General features: G+C 37.8%; 1 protein-coding gene across 5 annotated transcripts in view; it reads right to left on the bottom strand.

Moving 5' to 3' along the window:
- LOC108649667 (dipeptidyl peptidase 4) overlaps window positions 1-17,815 on the bottom strand; it is a 55,363-nt gene that overhangs the window by 22,146 nt on the left and 15,402 nt on the right. For all 5 annotated transcript variants that reach the window (XM_089257652.1, XM_089257649.1, XM_089257648.1 and 2 more), the window contains one exon: window positions 12,446-12,522. The gene's annotated coding sequence lies outside the window, so the exon portion shown is untranslated. The remainder of the gene's footprint in view (window positions 1-12,445; window positions 12,523-17,815) is intronic.

Below are 17,815 nucleotides of genomic sequence, written 5' to 3' on the forward strand. Positions count from 1 at the left end.
CCTAAGGTCACTGCTACCTCTCTGGCTGCAGCCATTAGGACTGTTCAGGCATGAACATATGAATATATACGATGATCGTATACATGCCTCCGACGCACTCAGCGACTAGCAGGTAGCGCGCTGTGAAGAGATAAGGGCCACATGTACGGACTGCATAAATAGACAAATGAAGATCAACCCTTGCAACCCCAGAGTCAGATTACGAAGGAGACGAGCGCTGAGCCTTACAAACTCAGCGATAGGATAAGAATAGCTAATAGACCAACGCGGAGTCTTACACACTCAGCGATAAGATAAGAATATGTAATAGCCCAATGCTGAGCCTTACACACTCAGCAATAAATACATTAGATTTAAGGGTTAAAATTATGCATGAGTCTGGGTATATAAACCCGGACTCAGAAGAATAAAGATCAATACGAAACTAAACACCATCATAGACAAGTGTATTCATTCAAGGACGTTGAAATCATATTTCTCTCCTGGTGCTGATAATATTCCAAGTTGTGTGATTAAAAAGTCCAGTGTGGCTCTTCAGTCACAATTACTAAAAATGTTTAATTTGTCTTCGGAAACCTCTGTGTTCCCTTCAATTTGGAAAAGATCTTTCATTATTCCCCTATATAAAAAAGGTGGAAGATTTGATATTTCCAATTATAGAGGCATTGCAAAATTATCTGCTATTCCAAAGTTATTTGAAAAAATTATAATTCAACCGTCTCAGTATGGTTTTGTATAAATCGATCAACGTCGTTTAAAGACGTAATTTACTAGAATTTACATCGCTTGTCAATGACAGTTTTTCTAAAAATATGTAAACTGCTGTTATTTATACTGACTTCAGTAAAGCATTTGACTCCGTACATCATCAAATACTAATTCTAAAGCTGGAACGTTTGTGATTTTCCCCTAGATTTGTGTCCTGGATTTCATCCTATTTAAAGGGAAGAACGCAAAGAGTCTTGCTGAGAACAGCTATTTCTAAACTCATCTTTCTTTCGTCTGGTGTACCTCAGGGTAGCCATTTGGGTCCATTATTTTTTTCTATCTTTATAAATGACCTTCCTAGCTGTATCTCTTATTCTACGATATTTATGTATGCGGATGATGTAAAACTTTGCCTTCCATACTCCTGTGCAAACGGACATCTACACCTTCAAGATGATCTTAACGCATTTCCACATTGGTATGTGGCAAACCAGTTGCACCTAAATTGCTCAAAGTGTATGACAATGACTTTTAGTTGTACAACTCCTTATATTGTTGACTATAAACACTAACCAGAGAACACATAGACCGGACACGTAGTGTAAAGGGTTTTGCACACTTTTTTTTTGACATTACGACCCACACAACTTCGTATTTGATCGGCTCCTCACTTTTAGGTTCAGGCAACGAAAATATTCGAAAGCACAATCATTCTGCTTTATGCGTTCGACCGAGATGGTCGATGGTTGAACAAAAGATCACTCTGTGCTCAATGTTTCCTTTGTTCTCTCTCTCTCTCGGTGCTCTTTGCTCTCTCAAATATGTATATATGTGTATGCATGTGAGCACAAGCAGCAGCTCTGAGCTGCCAGCTCACGAAAATTGAAATTTCTTCGCAGCAAGAACCCATGCCTTCCCTTCTGTGTGAAGAGTATACCGAACTCTTTAAACCGTTTGCCAAGCTCGTACAAAATCTGTATATGTGTTTTCGATATTATTTGTGGAAAGGGTATGAAAGCGTTGGTGCTCATAGTGAAAATGCTTTCGCGACGAATGTGCACACACACACTCTCCCTTGCTACATGTATTATGAGAATTTGTATGTCTGTGTGCGTAGCTTTTGCTGCTTGTAGCAATTTTAGGTCCCAGCATTTGCATTTGGTTGATCTTGAGAAGTGCCTCACACTTATATGTACATATGTATGTATGTATGATTGTGTGTACGCAGGGGACGCGATGCCCACAATTGTGGAATATCACTTGTAGAAGCATTTGTATGCCTATGTGCCTTTACATGTGCGTTTGTGTGTGTGCATGGCTGCCTACCTCAACTTAGAATTGTCTGAACGATTTTGGGTTCGAGTTGCACGCATATGTATATCGGCTCCGTCGCTTGAGGCTTGATTAGTGAAAAAATCTCATACAGTGCGCTGCGAGCCCTCAAACGAAAAGCATGCATTTATAAAGTCTAACTGCGCGACAATTTTTATACCCTGAACTCATTGAAAATGGGAAATCAGGGTATAATGTTTTTGTCTAAAAGTATGTAACAGACAGAAGGAATCATCGCAGACCCCATAAAGTATATATATGTCCGTTCGTCCGTCCGTCTGTCCGTATGAACGCCAAGATCTCAGAAGATATAAGAGCTAGAGAGCTGAAATTTTGTGTGCATACATACTCGTGTATACCATACGCAGTACGAGTTTGCTTTATTTTTTCGATAACTCATCCGATAACTTTTTTCTCGGGAATCATCGAAAAATTGATTTTGTCTTTTGAGCCTCATTGGAATACTATTAGACGTGGAGACTTCAGATTTACTGTGTATATACATATGATGAATACAAACATTTTGTAATCAACAGATTTTGGATACCGCGCCCCCAATTTGTAAAAAACGTATTTCAAGTACTAGAGACTTGTTCTTTAGAATGTACACACATTTTGATATGATATGAACCTAAAAAGGGAGGAGCCGAGCAAATACGAACGGTCTGGGAACCGATGCTCGAAAATAAGTGTGAAAAACGCTTTTCACTACGTGTCCGGTCTATGTGTTGTCTGGTTAGTGGTTTTACAAAGAGAAATTATTCAACAAATAAATTCTCGTAATATTGGTTACACTGCAGCCGAATCGCCGTCGCTCCTTGTAGAGTTCAGTTGAGACTGCTCTAATACGGGATCCCCTGAACCCTGCAAGCAACTGATATTTCAATAATAATTCGTGTACAAAATACACCTTAACATATGCTTTAAATTTAGAGACTCTAGCTTTAAAGATGTAGGAGATATAATTTTATAACTGATTTTCGATAATGGTTTTATCGATAACAAAATAACGGAACAAGTTATCGATTTTTAGTGACAAACTCGATATGAAGTGTCTAGCTCATATATCTTCTGAAATCGACGCGCTCAAACATAATGCCGTACAGACGGACAGGGATAAATCGACTCAGCTCGTCGAAATGGTCATGTATGCGCTTTTCGTTTTTTATCTTACTCTCTCTCTCTCTTTCTCTATCTAACCTCTCTCTATCTAACTCTCTCTCTCTCTATCTAACTCTCTCTCTATCTAACTCTCTCTCTCTCTCTCTGTGGGCTCTCAAATCACGAAGCAGAGCAGCGCACAAAAATTGAAATTTCTTCGCGATGGTCCCAGCTCTTTTCTTTTGAATGAAGAGTATACCGAAATCTTAAAATCGTTTGCGACATTCATGCAAACAAAATGTTAGCGTTTCGATATATATTTATGGGAAGGGTATGAATGCGTTGAGGCACATAAAGAATATGATCTCGCGACGGGCATGCACACACACACTTGTAGTCCATTGCTACATGTATGAGCATTTGTGACCTGCGTGCGATACTCTTGCCGTTTGTAGCAATCTTACGGAATGTCATAACCACTTTACACAACACAGATGTACTTTGTATGAACATACATATATACATAAGTACATTTATATATTACTAGCTGGCCCGGCAAACGTTGCATTGCCCTATAGATCATTTCTAGGTAAAAAATTTTGGAAAGCTATGTTGTTCAGTTGGGATACACTCTGATTAATTTATTAATCGGATTTGAATTATAAAATCTTTATCTTGATTTTTAGCCGCCAAAAATGCTCGCTCATTTAACCATTTAGTATTTTTGTGGAAAGCGATGATATTCGGAAATACTTTGTTAAGCTCATCTTTTAATGTGACGAAATTGCAAAAATGTTGAGGAAATGAAATCAAGCCACTCGATTCGTCAACAGGAATACGGCCATTACCGATATTCAGCAATTGCTTCGAGAAATCATCAGCAGATAGATCGTTCAACAATGCAACTCTCATATTTACAGACAGTTGAAGTTTGGTAACATTTTCTTTGATTTTTATGCTTTGAGGCAAGCGTTTATTTCGTCGGCAGCAGTAGATTCTGGAATTACTGGTAGTGTTTGTCGGAAATCGCCAGATAATAAAATCCTTGTACCATTTCTTATTGCCGTTTCACGGGCTGCCTCTCTTTGAGAAGCACGAATTAAGGCCCTTCTTTGCTGGGTACTAACGCGGCGCCTTTCTCGGGGGATTTCTCGTTCTTCGTCAGATAATTGACTCGTGATATTCCGTTGGCTAATTGCACCATGGGTCCGCCGGGAAAGATTAGATCTTCTAGGACGCGGCATTTTTATTAATAGTAATACTGAATATGCCCTCGCACAAAACCTCATAAAACAATCGAGAAATAGATATATAAGATTTGAGACAAACAAATACCTGAACTTTCGAGATATTTAACTCTTTATTCTGTATGCACGCGTCTTATTTTTATTATCAAATGTGTTTTTTTTATGAATAGTCAGGTTCGCCTGAGGCTGTGCCGTAGACTGACTGACTACATTTGTTTATTTACTTCTATACTATTGTATAATATGAGCATGACCGAAAACTGTGACTGTTATCAAGCCTACTGAGTATCAATGGAAATTTGAATATTTAGGGAAAAAACCGCGTTTTTCAAGTATTCGTGAAATTTTTTTCAGTATTTTTAAGATCTACTATCCTACTCGTAGCGGTGACAAATCCAACAAATCAAAAACCATGAAAATTGGTCCAGCAGATCTCGAGTTATAAGTACTGGAACACTTTAAACAACTTTTTTTTATATATATAGATTATTGCTAATCATGCTTATAAATGTGTTTATATCTGTAAATAATTATATATAATTAAAATTATTTTATACACATTTTCAACCGAAAAAATTATTGTAAAACACTACTAACTTTATTAAATGCTTTGCAATATATGAAATACACATGTCATATTATACTCAAGCTTTACTCATTATTGTCAAAAATTTCTAATTAAGTCATAATGGCCCATTTGATAGTCACCCTACTATTCAAATCATACAAAATTTATAAACTCGAAATCCAGAGACAATTAGCTTGCCATCCCATACAAGCATACATATACACAAATGTATGTATGCATGTGCTCACTTCACAAGGCAATTTACAATTTGCACAGGCTGTTGTGCAAAGAAATAATACATTTTCGCGACGAGCATGCACACACACATTTACATCCTTGCTACGTGTAGGTGCTTTTGTGTGCGTGCGTCGCGAAACTCAATTCTTTCTCAGTATTTCCGTCAATCATCAGTTACAGTCCCGTTTTACATGCATGTACGAGCCCTTATGTGTTATTATGGGAAACTATTCTTGCTGCCTGTGGAATATTGTAAGTATGTATGTGTGTTCATAATACGTGAACATTGGCTTGTGCCTGCCACGGCTTTTAATTGTGCGAGCGATCTCGAATTAAGTCTGCAGAAGGGAAAGTTAAACGACCTTTTTTATTTCTTTGTGTGCTTTTTATACCCTGAACCCATTGAAAATGGGAAATCAGGGTATAATGGTTTTGTTGAAATGTATGTAACAGGCAGAAGAAGGCATGGCAGACCCCACAAAGTAGACATATTCTTGATCAAGGCGACGAGCTGAGTCGATTTAGCCCTGTCCGTCCGTCCATCCGTCGGTCCGTATGTTTGAACGCGTCGATTTCAGAAGATATAAGAGTTAGAGACTTCAAATTTTTAAATGTCCGTACACAGTGCGCGCATATCGAGTTTATCACTAAAAAACGATAACTCATTCCGATATTTTTTTTATCGATAAAAAACCTTATCGAAGATCACTTAAAAAATTATATCTCCTACATCTTTCAAGCTAGAGTCCAAGATTAAAATGTATATTAAGATGCATTTTATACAATTTCGGTTTTTGTTAAAATTTACCCCCACCCCTAAATCCACCCCTTCACCCTCATCTTTGTAAAAGTCGTATATCAAATACTAGAGAATTGTGCTTCGGTATACACATACATTTAAACATCATGATTACGTTCTGAAAATTATTACGATCATCATTACGATCGTACGTCTAGAAATTAAATTATTTAAAAAATGATATTTCAATAATAATTAGCAAACACACACGCACGCACACACACACACGCATACAAACAAATACATGCATACACATACACATACAAACAAACACACGCATCACACACACTCACATATACAGGCGATTGCGCTTGGGTTGCGCTGCATGTTTGGCAATATAATGAAAACTTATTTGTTGAATAATTTAATTTCTAGACGTACGATCGTAATGAAACTTTCAGAACGTAATCATAATGTTAAAATGTATGTGTATACCGAAGCACAAGTCTCTAGTATTTCATATATGACTTTTACAAAGATGAGGGTGAGGGGGTGGATTTAAGGGTGGGGGGTAAATTTTAACAAAAACCGAAATTGTATAAAATTCATCTTAATATACATTTTAAATTTGGAGACTCTAGCTTGAAAGATGTAGGAGATATAATTTTTAAACTGATCTTTGATAAGGTTTTTTATCGATAAAAAAAAATATCGGAATAAGTTATCGTTTTTTAGTGATAAACTCGATATGCGCGTGATATATACGGACATTTAAAAAAAAAGATGAAGTCTCTAGCTCTTATATCTTCTGAAATCGACGCGTTCATACATACGGACGGACGGACGGACGGACGGACGGACAGACAGACGGACAGGGCTAAATCAACTCGTCGCCCTGATCAAGAATATATATACTTTGTGGGGTCTGCCACGCCTCCTTCTGCCTGTTACATACTTTTAACAAAACCATTATACCCTGATTTCCCATTTTCAATGGGTTCAGGGTATAATAAATTCTCATAATATTGCCAACACTGCAGAGCAACCCAAGCGCAATCGCCTGTATGAGTGAGTGTGTGTGTGCGCGTGTGTTTGTTTGTATGCATATGTGTGTGCGTGTGTGTGTGCTAATTATTATTGAAATATCAGTTGCTTGTACGGTTCAGGGGATCTCGTAGTCGAGCAGTCTCGACTAGAGCTTTCTTACTTGTTATTGCTAAGAATCGTGCAAAAATTATTAAAGTTTTATTTTTTTTTTAACTATGGCTCTCAAATAATAATGCTGACGTAAGTGATGACATTTATTCAATAGACTTTCAGGAAGAAGATATTATTCCTTATAGCTATACAAAGAAAAGTTTAGACAAAGTAGTGGATGGCTTTGTAAAGCCATCTGACACAGAACAGCAGCATCCGATCAGCAACATTCCAAATCCAAGTAACGAGGAAGACAATTTGGAGAATTTTTTGAGGTTTGACAATAGCTTAAAAAATCAATTGTGGCAAGATTTAAGTGCCGGTAGGTCTTCTTTTTGCTCAAATTGTTCTATACTGCATGCACGCTACAGCAAAATCCTCTTTAGATACTAAATGGTTTTCTCCCACCCTTGTCACTTGTCACTTTACTTAATCAGCTACTTAAATATAAGCGCGCCTCGGCAACTCGAACCCAAAATCGTTCAGACAATTCTAAGTTGAGGTAGGCAGCCAATGTTCACGTCCCATGCTTACACACATGCACACACACAAACGCACATGTAAAGGCACATAGGCATACAAATGCTTCTACAAGTGATATTCTACAATTGTGGGCAGCGCGTCCCCTGCGTACACACAATCATACATACATATATATGTACATATAAGTGTGAGACACTTCTCAAGATCAACCAAATGCAAATGCTGGGACCTAAAATTGCTACAAGCAGCAAAAGCTACGCACACAGACATACAAATTCTCATAATACATGTAGCAAGGGAGAGTGTGTGTGTGCACATTCGTCGCGAAAGCATTTTCACTATGAGCACCAACGCTTTCATACCCTTTCCACAAATAATATCGAAAACACATATACAGATTTTGTACGAGCTTGGCAAACGGTTTAAAGAGTTCGGTATACTCTTCACACAGAAGGGAAGGCATGGGTTCTTGCTGCGAAGAAATTTCAATTTTCGTGAGCTGGCAGCTCAGAGCTGCTGCTTGTGCTCACATGCATACACATATATACATATTTGAGAGAGCAAAGAGCACCGAGAGAGAGAGAGGGCAAAGGAAACATTGAGCACAGAGTGATCTTTTGTTCAACCATCGACCATCTCGGTCGAACGCATGAAGCAGAATGATTGTGCTTTCGAATATTTTCGTTGCCTGAACCTAAAAGTGAGGAGCCGAGCAAATACGAAGTTGTGTGGGTCGTAATGTCAAAAAAAAAGTGTGCAAAACACTTTACACTACGTGTCCGGTCTATGTGTTCTCTGGTTAGTGCTATAAATTTAATAAAATTTCCTTAAAACACATCTTCACAGTCAAGGATCTTGGTGTTTTTTTCGACTGTAAACTTAATTTTAATCTTCATATTTCTACCATCATAAATGAAGCCAAAAGTGTGCATGGCTTTATTAAACGTTAGGCTAAGGAATTTAGAGATATTTGTTTAAGAACAGTGCCAAAATGAGTATAACAGTGAAAAATTAAATTGCTTAGATGCCTTGTATGTGTTATCGATATCGTTTTTAATTGCTTTTTAAATTGTGCTCCATGCGAAAAGTGTAATAAAATTCCCAAAGAAACGTATAGGCAAAAATTTCGAGATTGCTGGCTACAACAGCCAGATTTTAACTCGTGGATGGCCCGCAATAAACTATAAAGCGTACTGCAGAAATATATAAGTATATATATATACAGAAATATATATACATTATACACTATTGCAATTATATGCATTAATTTTAAATGTCCTTTTTTTAAATTTGCATCCTTTTTTCGAATTTTCCGGACATATTTTCCTTTTTTTCCAAACAAAAATTGGCATCACTGGATCAAATTGATTAACGGTGATATTGATTCGTCTTCTTTGTCCGCTTCATTACCTGTGTGCACTACGGACTATTCTTTGCATAGTGCGTTTTATGTTCTATGTGTTAATTTCAATATATATTATCACGTATTTTCCTTAGAGCACTCTCTTCCTACAATAAAATCTCTTCTATTATATTACCTTAGGGAAATCACTCTCAATGCTCAGAAGTAAGCAACAGTTCGTCACCAACGTTGTGCAGTAATTTCTCAATCCTATCCGATATTCCTTTTTATACCCTGAACCCATTAAAAATGGGAAATCAGGGTATAATGGGTTCGTTAAAATGTATGTAACAGGCAGAAGGAGGCGTGGCAGACCCCACAAAGTATATCTATTCTTGATCAGGGCGACGAGATGAGTCGATTTAGCCCTGTCCGTCTGTCCGTATGCTTGAACGCGTCGATTTCAGAAGATGTAAGAGCTAGAGACCTGATTTTTGTTTTTTTAATTGACCGTATATACAGCGCGGATGTCGAGTTTTGCTTTAACAATCGATAACTATTCCCGATATTTAACTACCGATTAAAAACATTATCAATTAAGGCAGATGCCTCTGTAGCTAATGAATGATTTTTAATTTTTTCAAAATTGTCAATTATTCAATAGAATATGTAAATCATATGCTGAAAGTTTCGTTGAATTCGGTTAAGTCAATCGATGTTAAAAAATAACAAAATATTTGGCCAATTAACAGACGCACGACGCACAGCTACAACACATATGTACATTGTTTAATTGTTTCAAAATTTTTATATATTTAATTAAATGAGTTTTCTATTTCATTTATATTTTTAAATACATCGAAATTTAAATTTTAACCATACTAAATGTGCGTTTTTATTAGTATGGTTTAGGGTAGTATCTATTCTCGACTAGAATTTTCTTACTTGTTATTTCTCATGCTCTTTTCATTATTTCTTGCAATGTTTGTACTACTTTCATTCTTTCTTACAAATACTTTTACGTTAAGATTTATTATAATTTTAATTAGATTAACTATATTTAAGCTCTTTTAATATCCTATTTTGAGTTTTTTTTAACACTGTCTTTTCATAGTTTCAATAGTATCAATGACCACATTTGGCTGTGAAGTGGCAAATAAAATACCCCCATCGGGTTGGTGATACTATTGTTATAATGTGTTGTACTTTTCATAGGCTTTTTAATTTTAGTTGACTCTAGTTTTGCCAATATCTTTAAAAAAAATAATACTGTAGAAATTTCTCGGTTTGCCACGCCCCTACTGGGCGTAGACACTTCATTTTTGACCAGCTCATAGAACAAATTTGGATGCTTACACTCACAAAATAAAAAAATTGCAGGGCATATTTTGATATGCAACGTCCAATTATATAAGGAATCGATAGAGGAGGTTACTAGTAACTTAACAATCCAAATTTGAAGCTTCTAGCTTTTATACTTTAGGATATATAAGCTTTTGTGGTTTGCCACGTCCCCTGTGGACGGACATACATATATCCACCAAAGCTTTTTTCGTCTTCGGAGGTCAGCCCGAGTATGTATACCAAAGTTGAGGTCTCTAGCGTCATAGTGTCCAAAATGTAGCAGAATTTGAAAAAATCACTATATTTTCAGGTCCGATCTGCCACGCCCCAAGTAGGCGTAGATATATAATCCATCTTAAGGAATCGAAAGATTAGCTCACGTGCATAACACTAGCTTATAGTCTACAAGAGTATAATCAATATAGTCTTATAAGACTCTAATTTATAACACTTTACATAACATTAGCTGGCATGTAACATCATCAGAGACTCAAAAGCCCTAAGAACGATTTTCAATGCTTAGCTACTCCATTCAAACATCTCAGAGCCTACCTCACTAAATTATAAGTAATATATATATATATAAAAGAGAGTTGTGAAAAGTTTTCCAGCACTTATAACTCGAGAGCTGCTGGACCAATTTTCATGGTTTTTGATTTGTTGGATTTGTCTTCCCGAATACTTGAAAAACGCGGTTTTTTCCCTAAATATTCAAATTTCCTTTGATACTCACTAGGCTTGATAACAGTGACAGTTTTCGGTCCTGCTCTCATATTATACAATAATATAGAAGTAAATAAACAAATGTAGTCAGTCAGTCTACGGCACAGCCTCAGGCAAACCTGACTATTAAAAAAGCTAATTTTATAAAAAAAAATTTGTTTGTCTCAGACATTAATTTGTGTAAATTATTCATATTTATATATCTCGATTGTTTTGTGGTTTTCTGCGAGGGCATATTCACTATTACTATTAATAAAAATGCCGCGTCCTAGAAGATCTAGTCTTTCCCGGCGGACCCATAGTGCAATTAGGCAACGGAATAACGCGAGTCAATTATCTGACGAAGAACGAGAAATCGCCCGAGAAAGGCGCCGCGTTAGTACCCAACAAAGAAGGGCCCTAATTTGTGCTTTTCAAAGAGAGGCAGCCCGTGAAACTGCAGTAAGAAATGGTTCAAAGCATCAAATCTGTGGCGATATGTAACCAAACTTCAACTGTCTGTAAATATGAGAGTTGCATTGTTGAACGATCTATCTGCTGATGATTTCTCGAAGCGATTGCTGAATATCGGTAATGGCCGTATTCCTGTTGACGAATCGAGCGGCTTGATTTCATTTCCTCAAAATTTTTGCAATTTCGTCTCATTAAAACATGAGCTTATCAATAAAGTATTTCCGAATATCATTGCTTTCCACAAAAATCCTAAATGGTTAAAAGAGCGAGCAATTTTGGCGGCTAAAAATAAAGATGTGGATGACTATAATGCTTAGAAATTTAAACCAACCAAAACTGTGCAATGGAACGTGTTTGGTGAAAAGAAAACTGATGAGCAATGTGATTCACACGTCGATACTCAAAGGAAAATTTAAAGATGATGAAGTTCTTATTCCTAGGATTCCGATGATCCCAACAGATATGCCCTTTGAGCTTAAACGAATTCAATTCCCGATTCGTCTTGCCTTCGCCATGACGATCAACAAATCACAGGGCCAATCTTTGACTATTTGTGGCCTCAATCTAAAAAATTTCGTGTTTTTCTCATGGTCAATTGTAGGTGGCAAACCATCCGAATTATTTGTTCTTGCACCTAACCAAAAAACAAAGAATGTCGTTTACCACAAGGTGCTTCAATGAAAATCCGATTAATAAATTAATCAGAGTGTATCCCAACCTGAACAACATAGCTTTCAACAATTTTTTACCTAGAAATAATGGATAGGGCAATGCAATGTTTGCCGGGCCAGCAAGTATATTTATAAAGGCAAACCCACAAAACTTAATCATAACTTAACTTAATCACATATAGAATGAATTGCATATATGTATATAAAAATCAATATCAAATATCAGTAGAATCTTACACACCTTTACGCAAAAACATTTGACAAATGAAACTTGACTGAATTATTTTCATTATTACTTACCTTAACCAAATCATTATGTCGCTAAATCATTTGTCATCGCTTTTTATTGATAACGGGGAAAGATGACAGCCAATATTCTGAAACAATAAATAAATTTAGTTAAACTTGCAAAACATAATTTTAGTATTACGAATTTTACATTTTTGAAATATTTTTGATTGCCCGAAACCCTTAAGCGGGGTATCCACAGTCATATGCGAACATGTTCACGAACATGATTTAAAAACAAAATTATGGATTGTGAACATGCCAGCGAAAAAAAAATAAAATCGGTCTTAATGGCAATACATGTTTATTTAAAACAAAAAAAAGGACCTGACTTTGCGTTTCTTTTTACACTCATTCACGATGTGAAATGAGTACATTGGTTTTCTGCAATGTCCGTCTTGCTGTCCGTCCGTCTGTCCGTATGAACGCAGTCTATTTCGGCGCTATTGTAACTAGAGACTTGACATTTGGAAAATATACTCGTGTATATCTCCGATTTATAAAGTTAAAATTTTCAGGATCCACCCACTAGGGGTGGATATGCCAGAAATCATGTTAGTTGAAGAAAGAAAGATGGGTAGAAAAATTATACATCTACGCCTACTAGGAGCGTGGCAAATCGGACCTGATGATATATTGGTTTTTTAAATTCTGCTATATTTAGGCACTATTGATGCTAGAGACCTAAAATTTTTGTATATATACGCAGGTTGACCTAACTCCAACGAACTATGATGGATTTATCTCCGCCTAAATGGGGCGTGACAAACCACAAAAGTGTATATCTCGTACAGCTTAAGAGCTAGAGCGATGAAACTTTCAGAACGAAGCTCAAGTCTCTAGGGAGGGTGAGGGTGTGGATTTAGGGGCGGGGGGTAAATTTTAACAAAGTTATTGTTTTTTAGTGATAAACTCGATATGCGCGTGCTATATACGGACATTTTAAAAATTTGAAGTCTCTAGCTCTTATATCTTCTGAGATCGACGCGTTCATACATACGGACAGACGGACAGACGAACGGACGGACAGACAGACGGACAGGGCTAAATCAACTCAGCTCGTCGCCCTAATCAAGAACATATACACTTTGTGGGGTTTGCCACGCCTCCTTCTGCCTGTTACATACATTTCAACAAAACCATTATACCCTGATTTACCATTTTCAATGGGTTCAGGGTATAAAAATGATATATCTACGCCTACTAGGGGCGTGGCAAATCGGACCTGAAGATGTAGTGATTTTTTCAAATTCTGCTATATTTTGGACACTATTGCCTATATATACTCGAGTTGACCTCCCAAGACCAAAAAGTTGGAGTGGATATATGTCCGCTCAGAGCTAAAAGTTTCAAATTTGGATAGTTAAGTTACTAGTAACTTCCTCAATCGATTCCCAAAATAATATTGTTACGCCTCTTTAGAAACGTGGCACATCAAAAATACCTGTAATTTTTTCATGTTTTAAGCGTAAGCATCCAAATTTTGCAGCTAGGTTACCGTTAGCTTGTTCTATGAGCTAGCCAAAAATGAAGTATTTACGCTTAGTAGGGGAGAGGCAAATCGAGAAAAACTGAGTTTTCTACAGTACTAGAGCAAAACTTAGCTACTAAATTGCTGATGGGGTGTGAATGAGTATTGCGCAGTAGGTAACGCCCGACTGCAACGTTGTTACTTGAATAGGTATTTGCGTAAGTGTTAGCTTCGTCAACCGTATCGATATGAAGCTGTCGCTGATATTTACGTGGGATTTCTGCCCTAGAAGATAAGATTCTAATAGACGAATCGACTTCCATTGGTTGTAGAGCTGGCTGTGGGTTTGGGGCCATTGGTCATGGCGGTACATTAAAGAAATGTTGTGGTTGCTGGGGTATTGTTCTTATACCCTGAATCCATTGAAAATGGGAAATCAGGGTATAATGGTTTTGTTGAAATGTATGTAACAGGCAGAAGGAGGCGTGGCAGACCCCACAAAGTGTATATATTCTTGATCAGGGCGACGAGCTGAGTCGATTTAGCCCTGTCGGTCTGTCTGTACGTCCGTCCGTCCGTCCGTCCGTATGTTTGAACGCGTCGATTTCAGAAGATATAAGCACTAGAGACTTCAAATTGTTTTTAAAATGTCCGTATATAGCACGCGCATATCGAGTTTATCACTAAAAAACAATAACTTTGTTAAAATTTACCTCCACCCCTAAATCCACCCCCTCACCTTTGCAAGAGATGTATTTCAAGTACTAGAGATTTGTGCTTTGGAATGTACACACATTTTACCATATGATTACGCTTTAAAAGTTTCATAAACATTGTACGTCCAGAAATTAAATTATTCAACAACAAAATTCTAACAATATTGCCCACACTGCAGCGCGCCCAAGCACAGTCGCTGCTTACTGCGAAGTGAGCAGAGCGCGTGCATGTATGTGTACCTAAAAGAAGTGCAGAGTGATTAGAATATCCGATTGGAGGGTTCAGGGTATCTCCTCCTAGTCGAGCAGTCTCGACAAGAGTTTTCTTACTTGTTTTTATACCCTGAACCCATTGGAAATGGGAAATCAGGGTGAAATGGTTTTGTTAAAATGTATTTAAAAGGCAGAAGGAGGCGTGGCAGACCCCACAAAGTATATCTATTCTTGATCAGGGCGACGAGATGAGTCGATTTAGCCCTGTCCGTCTGTCTATCTGTCCGTCCGTCCGTCTGTCTGTCTGCCCGTCCGTCCGTCTGTCCGTATGTATGAACGCGTCGATCTCAGAAGATATAAGAGCTAGAGACTTCAACTTATTTTTTTAAAATGTCCGTATTTACAACGCGCATATCGAGTTTATCACTAAAAAGCGATAACTCATTCCGATACTTTTTTATCGATAAAAAACCTTATCGAAGATCACTTAAAAAATTATATCTCCTACATCTTTCAAGCTAGAGTCTCCAAATTTAAAATGTATATTAAGACGCATTTCATGTAATTTCGGTTTTTGTTAAAATTTACCCCCTACCCCTAAATCCACCCCCTCACCCTCATATTTGTAAAAGTCTTATATCAAATACTAGAGACTTGAGCTTCGGCATATACATACAAACAAACAATATGATTACGTTCTGAAAGTTTCATTACGATCGTACGTCTGGAAATTCAATTATTCATCAAATAAATTCTCATAATACTTCCAAGACTGCAGCGCAACCCAAGAGCGATTGCCTGTAAATGTGCACGTGTGTGAGTGTGTTTGTGTTTGTTTGGCTGCGGTGTGTCTGTGCTTGTGTTTTTTTGTATGCGTGTAAGTGTGTGCGTGTATATGTGCGAATTATTATTGAAATATCAGTTGCTCGAAGGGTTCAGGGGATCTTACTTTCTTACTTGTCTTACATTCTATTCTACATATGTTAATGGGTATTTGAAAATGGAGTCAAAAAAACATATTGGAATCCAATAACTCATCAGCGCATCGATCGGCACCACCCTGGGACCCATCGTGTCATAAGGCACCTATCAGCAGCAACGGCGATAAATGGATAGGGTACAGAGCTAACCAGAGAACTCGTAGACTAGACATTTAGAACAAGCCAGATGGCTCCCCCAATTCCCGCAGTCACCACAGAAGAGCTGTCATCAGAGATCCGAAAGCTCAAAACATCCAAGTCGCCCGGATATGATGGAGTCGATGTACCTGTCATTAAAGCCCTACCGCAGTCTGGTCGAGAACTTCTCCTCAACATAGTCAACAAATGCTTCCAGGTAGGACATTTCCCCACCCAGTGGAAATGCGCCGAAATCATCCTGATCCGAGACCTGGAACTAATCTCGCCTCATATCGCCCGATAAGTTTATTGGCGGTACTCTCCAAAGTAGTTGAGAGACTACTTTTGCGTAGAGTTCGCCCAATACTGGAAGAGGCCGGTCTGATCCCCCATCACAGTTTGGCTTCAGGGAATGTCACGGAACACCAGAGCAATGCCACAGGATCGTTGAGAAAATACTAGAAGCATACGAGGAAAAGAAGTACTGCGCTGCGGTGTTTCTGGACGTCAAACAGGCTTTCGACAGAGTCTGGCACGCAGGACTGCTCTTTAAACTCAAGGCAGCTCTCCCCGCACCCTACTACATGCTCCTTAAATCTTTTGTTGTCGGCAGAAGTTCTTACGTAAAATGTGGTGACGAAAAATCCGACCTCAGTGAGATTAATGCCGGAGTCCCCCAGGGAAGCGTATTGGGCCCAGTGCTTTACACGCTTTACACCGCTGACATGCCCATCGTCCTGGACGCCAGACTGCCAACCGCCACCTACGCTGATGACAAAGCCTTTCTAGCCAGCGACTCATTACCACAAATCGCTTCCAGCATACTTTTAGCCTCGCCATTGTTCACTTTTTGTAACCCCCCTTTAAAGCTTGCCAAACAACTTACTGATTGTCCAAAAGGACAGATTGTAAATAAACTAACAGAGAAAAACAAAAATTTAGAACAAACTTATACGCAGCTCGAAACTGTTAAGTTGATGGACTACTATACTTCGCATTTGCTCGGCTCGGTCGCTGGAAGTTCGGGCAGTAAAAATACTGCACGACATAAACATGGTCTCGATTCCATATGAAGCACAGTTATGTGTGTCCTATTCTTTCACTCTCTCTAGCTCACTCTCTCCCTTTTTATCATTTAACAGTGGAAAATGTCCTCGGGTCAGTATCTTGGATATGAAGTACGAGCACGTGAAATTCGTCCTAACTTACGTAAAATTGAGGCAATGAGTGAATTGGCAACCCTCAAGTCAATCACAAGCTTGAGAAAATGTATTGGTTTAGCTTCATCCTTTCGGCAATTCGTGAAACCACTTTATTCACTTGTGATAAAACTAACTTTTGCTGGAAAATTTTTACGATTTTTATTAACAAAGCAGAGTCAAAAATATTTGACTCTAAAAAGAACCCAGTGGAACTGCATACTGATGCAAGTTCAATCAGGTATGGGGCTGTACTCTTGCATAGAATAGAAAATAAACCATATGTCATAGAGATGTATAGTAAGACAACTACTACATGTGAATCCAAATATTCGTGTTATGAGTTAGAAACTTAAGCAACAGTTAAGGCAGTAAGGCGTTTAGAAAGAAAATTGAATTAACACCAAGAGTATATATATCAAGGGAAGCATATGGCCCATGTAGATTTTCTTCCTGGGAATCCCTTGCCGAATGAGAAAGAAAGAAGTGTCACAAAATAAAGTCATAGAAAAGCGCATAGTTACAAGCTGAGCAGCAACGCGACCCAGATATTTTAGGTAAAGTTCGCAAATTCATTGATGGTGAGCTTTTGAATGATTTATAATTCATGTACGAAATTAGAGCTAAACTTTTGGCTAGGCTAGGCGGCAAGATTGAACGCAAAG

Source organism: Drosophila navojoa, chromosome 3 (assembly GCF_054131105.1).
Source record: "Drosophila navojoa isolate 15081-1374.11 chromosome 3, UAZ_NAV_1.0, whole genome shotgun sequence".
NCBI lineage: Eukaryota > Metazoa > Arthropoda > Insecta > Diptera > Drosophilidae > Drosophila > Drosophila navojoa.